This window comes from Anabrus simplex, chromosome 6 (genome assembly GCF_040414725.1).
Source record: "Anabrus simplex isolate iqAnaSimp1 chromosome 6, ASM4041472v1, whole genome shotgun sequence".
NCBI classification, from domain to species: domain Eukaryota; kingdom Metazoa; phylum Arthropoda; class Insecta; order Orthoptera; family Tettigoniidae; genus Anabrus; species Anabrus simplex.
In genome coordinates, this window is record NC_090270.1 from 120,678,671 (window position 1) to 120,685,855 (window position 7,185).

A 7,185-nucleotide genomic window follows, 5' to 3' on the forward strand; every position below is an offset into this window, starting at 1 on the left:
AAATCGCACTTCCCATCCGTCGGGCACCGACCACCATACCCCGTTAGAACAGTGTCAGCTCACGACGACGTTCCATGTTACAGCTGTCACATGCACAGCCACTGCTCACAAGGTCTCCCATACAACTGCCGCTGGCACAGGGGGCGTGTGGTGCGCAGACAACACACCTGCGCATCAGTGCTCCGCTATCCCATGACATTTGCTCAGTCAGTGTATTTCTTAAGTACCTTTCAAAATACAATACTGAAAACTGTAATTCATTACGTACATTACAAAAATATTTGAGGTTGTAGGCCTAACTCCTTATGCCTACATTTCAAACTCTAGTATCGCCGCAGTGTTCGGGAGAACTTCGCTGAACCCCCACGGCTTGTGACGTAACCACAACGTCACTGTGTCTGAATAGCATACGCACATCGCTTGCCTGCCTGCCCACGTGACCACCTCTGTTCTATCGCCTTCTCGTCCGCCTCCGTAGCGTAACAGTTATTATTATTATTATTAATTTTTTTTGCTAGTTGTTTTACGTCGCACCGACACAGATAGGTCTTACAGCGACGATGGGACAGGAAAGGACTAGGAGAGGGAAGGAAGTGGCCGTGGCCTTTGTACCGGGCGGTACACCTCCACGCCGCGAATTTAAATATTGCGCCAGTTGAAAACTCCTCTACAGGAGAAAGCCTGAACTTTAAGAAACTGTATTACCTCAACAGGTTCTCCGAAGATGGCTCTATGTGAATTTCGTGGTGTTTCTGTTTTTCATGTATCAAGAAGTGTGGACATTCTCTACCAGATGTCTCTACTAAAAACAATGATTACGCACTCTGGTGCGAAGGAATGAACCTTCTTGAAGAAATTTAGTATTCATAAGTTTTGCTTTTACTATATTTTGTTCTGTTATTTTTGGGTTGGCAACATCAATCCTTTCTTTCCGCCTGTTGTGAATTTAACCAATCCGAAATTTATTTAATTTATTTTCAACCAATCATGTACATCTTCTTCCACATAGGTATGTTGCTCTAAGCGATCCAATAAAAGCGAAAGGGGTGTGTCTAATCATTTCTGAAAGGTCTCGAATGTTCCACGAGGATATATAAACTGCTGATTTTCTTGTCTCCGGGCCATTCGTACACTGACTGACAGAGCAAATGCAACACCAAGAAGGAGTGGTTCGAAAGAGATGAAAGTTGGGGAAAAAACAGAGACGGCACGGACGAATAATTGATGTTTATTTCAAACCGATATGCAGGTTACACAATGCGCACGGCATCGACTCAGTAGGATGTAGGACCACCGCGAGCGGCGATGCACGCAGAAACACGTCGAGGTACAGAGTCAATAAGAGTGCGGATGGTGTCCTGAGGGATGGTTCTCCATTCTCTGTCAACCATTTGCCACAGTTGGTCGTCCGTACGAGGCTGGGGCAGAGTTTGCAAACGGCGTCCAATGAGATCCCACACGTGTTCGATTGGTGAGAGATCCGGAGAGTACGCTGGCCACGGAAGCATCTGTACACCTCGTAGAGCCTGTTGGGAGATGCGAGCAGTGTGTGGGCGGGCATTATCCTGCTGAAACAGAGCATTGGGCAGCCTCTGAAGGTACGGGAGTGCCACCGGCCGCAGCACATGCTGCACGTAGCGGTGGGCAATTAACGTGCCTTGAATACGCACTAGAGGTGACGTGGAATCATACGCAATAGAGCCCCAAACCATGATGCCGCGTTGTCTAGCGGTAGGGCGCTCCACAGTTACTGCCGGATTTGACCTTTCTCCACGCCGACGCCACACTCGTCTGCGGTGACTATCACTGACAGAACAGAAGCGTGACTCATCGGAGAACACGACGTTCCGCCATTCCCTCATCCAAGTCGCTCTAGCCCGGCACCATGCCAGGCGTGCACGTCTATGCTGTGGAGTCAATGGTAGTCTTCTGAGCGGACGCCGGGAGTGCAGGCCTCCTTCAACCAATCGACGGGAAATTGTTCTGGTCGATATTGGAACAGCCAGGGTGTCTTGCACATGCTGAAGAATGGCGGTTGACGTGGCGTGCGGGGCTGCCACCGCTTGGCGGCGGATGCGCCGATCATCGCGTGCTGACGTCACTCGGGCTGCGCCTGGACCCCTCGCACGTGCCACATGTCACTGCGCCAACCATCTTCGCCACAGGCGCTGCACCGTGGACACATCCCTATGGGTATCGGCTGCGATTTGACGAAGCGACCAACCTGCCCTTCTCAGCCCGATCACCATACCCCTCGTAAAGTCGTCTGTCTGCTGGAAATGCCTCCGTTGACGGCGGCCTGGCATTCTTAGCTATACACGTGTCCTGTGGCACACGACAACACGTTCTACAATGACTGTCGGCTGAGAAATCACGGTACGAAGTGGGCCATTCGCCAACGCCGTGTCCCATTTATCGTTCGCTACGTGCGCAGCACAGCGGCGCATTTCACATCATGAGCATACCTCAGTGACGTCAGTCTACCCTGCAATTGGCATAAAGTTCTGACCACTCCTTCTTGGTGTTGCATTTGCTCTGTCAGTCAGTGTATTACATCTTTCTAAGTGTGTGGATATGTAGCAGGGGGCGGGAAGCGCCTCGTTCTTCAGGCAGCAGTTCTTCATCAAGGTAATGGCCTTTTAACATCTTTATTTCTTGCTAGCTCAGCAGTTTAACTCTCGGGGAAGGTTCGAAACCTTTAATATGTAAACCATACAACATGTAAATTTTTTTTCCTGGTTAACTTCATTTTTCTTGAACTTGAAAGCGGGGATAGAAAGTGCTTCTCCCTCTCGAGCTCCCCTTCATTTTGAAAATGAGGTGACTACGTTTTCGTAACCGTTTCTTCTCTTCCTTAATATATAAATATTTTCCATACTAGTCACCTCCCTAGCTTGGGATTAGCCCCTGCTTGATCGGCCTAGCGCCACATAGGTTTTTAGACAAAAACTTTGTGTAGGAGTGCAAGTTATCGCCTCCATTCAATCTTGTATTATGGGCCAGTAATTTAACCTGATGTTTTGTTTTCCTCATGTAAAGGCCCTGTACGTTGGGTATCAAATACCCCTGTTTCTTAGTGTGACTTGAGGACAGTCTGAAGTGAAGGTTGTAGCCTTTGATAGGCTTGTAATATTGAGAGCGGTTCTGCTCTTTTCTTTAACATTGTAATTAGGAGTAAGTGCTCCTTGTACTTAAGGGTTTTCTGCCCTGTAGCTTTTGTGATTGTGAGCTGAGAGCTCAAGAGTTAATGAATTTCGGGCCGTAGCCCAATATATGTAAAAATCACTTAACTGGTTTTTGGTACAGCGGCTGTATACCTGATTGTCTTTATTATTTCCCCTAGTGGGAACCGGTTAAATATTCTCTAAATTGTGTACCTGATTTACCTTGTTGTTATTGGTTGTATGTTCAAAATTCTATGCTACCATTGTTAAGTTTTAAAAATATAACCTTGTTAAAATTTTAATTCATCTTTCGTGCTTCTGTAGTTGAGACCTATTCCAGGCCGCACCTTCTTTCACCTCTGCAAAACCACAAAACTCCGTAACAGCCTTAATTAAGGTATAGCCCCAGCATTTGCCTGGTGTGAAAATGGTAAACCACGGAAAACCATCTTCAGGGCTGCCGAGAGTGGGGTTCGAACCTACTATCTCCCGAATACTGGATACTGGCCGCACTTAAGCGACTACAGCTATCGAGCTCGGTGCGTAACAGTTAGTGTTATTGGCTGCCGTCCTCGGGGGCCCGTGTTCGATTCCCGGTAGAGCCAGAAATTATGTGGTTGAAATGGTACATGCAGCTCACCTCCATTGGGGGTGTGCCTGAAAAGAGCTGCATCACCTGAGGATGAGGACACGGGTTTACTTTTTATCGCCTTCTCACAATGACAAATACCTGGAATGAAATTGTCAACTCTTCAAAATCAAACTGATACATATAGCCTACTAAAGGAATAAGCTCTTGATTTTCTGTTGACAACCTGGCCACAACATTAATAGTGACAGAGAGATTATTATATATGATTTTACACCTTCTAATTTATTTGATTTATTTAATTTCTAAAGAATTTAATACTGAGTCCCTTATTTTTATTGTTTGTTTTCTTACGGTCGGTCGGTCGGTCGGTCGGTTGGTTCATCCGTTTCAACCAACCAACCAACCCTCCAGGGTTGGTTTAGGAGGGTTGGTTTACCCTCGGATCCAGCAAGGGATTCAAACTCTACAGCCTCAAGGGCAGAGTCCTGGAGCGTGAGACTTAGGGTCGGGAGATACAACTGGGGAGAAGAAACAGTACCTCGCCCAGGTGGTCTCACCTGTTATGTTGAACAGGGGCCTAGTTGGGGGATGGAGAAATTGGAAGGGATAGACAAGGAGGAGGTAAGGAAATTGCGGTGGACATAAGTTAAGTGCCCTCACTGTATTTGTCTGGAGGAGAAGTAGGAAACCACGAAAAACCACTTCGAGGATAGCTGACGTGGGAATCGAACCCTCGTTTACTCAGTTGACCTCCTGAGGCTGAGTGGACCCCGTTCCAGCCCTCGTACCACTTTTCAAATTTCGTCGAAGAGCCGGAAATCCAATCCGGGCATCCGGGGGGAGATAGCTAATCACACTCACCACTGTACCACAGATGTGGTTTCTCAATCAATCAATCAATCAATCAATCAATCAATCAATCAATCAATCAATCAATCAATCAATCAATCAATCATTCAATCACTACTGTCCTTCATTTAGGGCAGTCGCCCAGGTGGCAGATTCCCTCTTTGTTGTTCTTCTAGCCTCTTGTTAAATGATTGCAAAGAAATTGTCAATTTATTTAACATCTCCCTTGGTAAGTTACTCCAATCCCTAACTCTCCTTCCACTAAACGAATATTTTTCCCAAATTGTCCTCTTGAATTCCAACTTTTTTCATAGTGTGATCTTTCCTACTTTTAAAGAGGCTCATGACATTAGATGTTACGCCCCTTTAAACAACAATCATCATCATCATCATCATCATCATCATCATCACCACCTACCAGTCAAACTTACTCGTCTACTAATGTCATTCCACGCCATCTCTCCACTGACAGCTCGGAACATACCACTCTGTCGAGCAGCTGTCTCCTTTTCCCAAGTATTCCCAGCCCAAGCCCTGCAACATTTTTGTAACGCTACCCTTTCGTCGCAAATCACCCAGGACAAATCAAGCTGTTTTCCTTTGGATTTTCTCCAGTACTTGAATCAAGTATTCCCGGTGAGGGTCCCATCCACTGGAACCATACTCTAGTTGGGGTCTTACCAGAGACATAAGCCCTCTCCTTTTTCATCCTTACTACAATCTTCTTACTATTAATATTTTATACCGTTGAACAGTCATTGTAAAATGGAGTACTCCGTACCTGTGTCTGGCTACTACTAAATAAATAAATAAATAAATAAATAAATAAATAAATAAATAAATAAATAAATAAATAAATAAATAAATAAAAAGTAAGGGAAAGATAAGAACAGAAATAATACATTCTGAAGGGGAACACATCACCCCGGCACAATGTCGTTTACGTCGTTAAGAGTGTCACACAATGTCTAGTTCACATGCGTCCACACGAGAATAACAGAAAGTTTATTTTTAGGATGTGCGAAAAGAACACAGCCCTCTGGTGTAGATTTAGTGTACATGTGTCCTACCCAGAAGCCCCAGGTTCGATTCGATTATTTTAATTCTGGACTGAGGGCTGGAGATCAATCGAGGAAATGTTTGATATGAGAGGCAGTGAGCCCAGCAATACGTCGTCATACTGAACACGTGAACTGCAATATCTAGAGGGCCGGGCTGAGTGACTCAGACGGTTGAGGCGCTGGCTTTCTGACCCCCAACTTGGCAGGTTCGATCCTGGTTCAGTGCGGTGAAATTTGAAGGTGCTCAAAAACGTCCGCCTCGTGTCGGTAGATTTACTGACAAGTAAAAGAACTCCTGCGGGGCTACATTCCGGCTCCACGGCGTCTCCGAAAACCGTAAAAGTAATTAGTGGGACGTAAAGCCAGTAACATATCTATACTGCTAATCTGACATTTCTTGGAGGTCCGTTTACTGCCTGCCGAGGCGGGATAAAGGGAGTGGCTGTGTGGTTGCCATGGAAACGAGGGTGGGGTGACTGCGGTTGCCATGGAGATAAAACGTCAGGGCAGCTCGTCTTGCTGGGAGTTGCCAAACCTGTCAGTGTCTCTGATAAGAACCTGATTGTTTGTATAAGAGTGATCGCACATGGGACGACACCGCCTAGCCAGGTAGTCTACAACAGATCACAGCGGTCAGAATGAAGGAGGGAACAAGTGAGCCGGAAGCGAGGGGTAAGAACATGTAGAAAGGAATGCTGGAGTGTGGCAACATCGTGAAATGGCACGTGCAGTGCTCCTCCCTCCAACCTTACCTGTCAGACGCCAACTTTAGTTAAGTCTAGTATAGAGGCCATCCGGCCGGGCAGCGGTCGTCTTCGCAGGCTGAGGGCCGAATGGTCAATATACGTTATGGCTTTGCGAAAGGAATCTGCCTCGGAATGGGAAGATCACTCTTTAGAGATAGGAGTGGCCGTCGTCGGAGTCCACAAAGACCAGCTCCTTGGCTGAATAATCAATGTGGCTAAGTTTGATATAACGCGGTAACGTGAGCTGATGGAATGCAGTCGAATTTGTACCACCCTGACATGTAGTTTACCGTGAAACTAGCTATCCCTCATGGGCTTAGCTGCACAATGTGTGATAATATGTTTGTAGGCAGAGAAAATGCCAACGGCCATACCATTTTTAATACACCGGTTCTCATCCGATCACCTCAGTTAAGCAACATTGGGCGTAGTCAGTACTTGGATGGATGACCGCTTGGGAACACCACGTGCCGTTGGTTCAATTCCCTTGCCTGCCCCGTGATGTAGGGGTAGCGTGCCTGCCTCTTACCCAGAGGCCCCAGATTCGATTCCCGGTCAGGTCAGGGATTTTTACCTGGACCTGAGGGCTGGTCCAAGGTTCACTCAGCCTACTTGATTAGAACTGAGGAGCTATCTGACGTTGAGATAGCGGCCCCGGTCTAGAAAGCCAAGAATAACGGCCGAGGGGATTCGTCGTACTGACCACACGACACCTCGTACTCTGCAGGCCTTCAGCTTGGTAGGCCAAGGCTCTTTAAGGGATGTAGTGCCAT

At 46.8% G+C, this 7,185-nt stretch overlaps 1 pseudogene; it reads left to right on the top strand.

Moving 5' to 3' along the window:
* The first annotated feature begins 6,772 nt into the window (after positions 1-6,772).
* Positions 6,773-6,891, top strand: LOC136876640 (5S ribosomal RNA; annotated as a pseudogene).
* Positions 6,892-7,185: the final 294 nt, after the last annotated feature.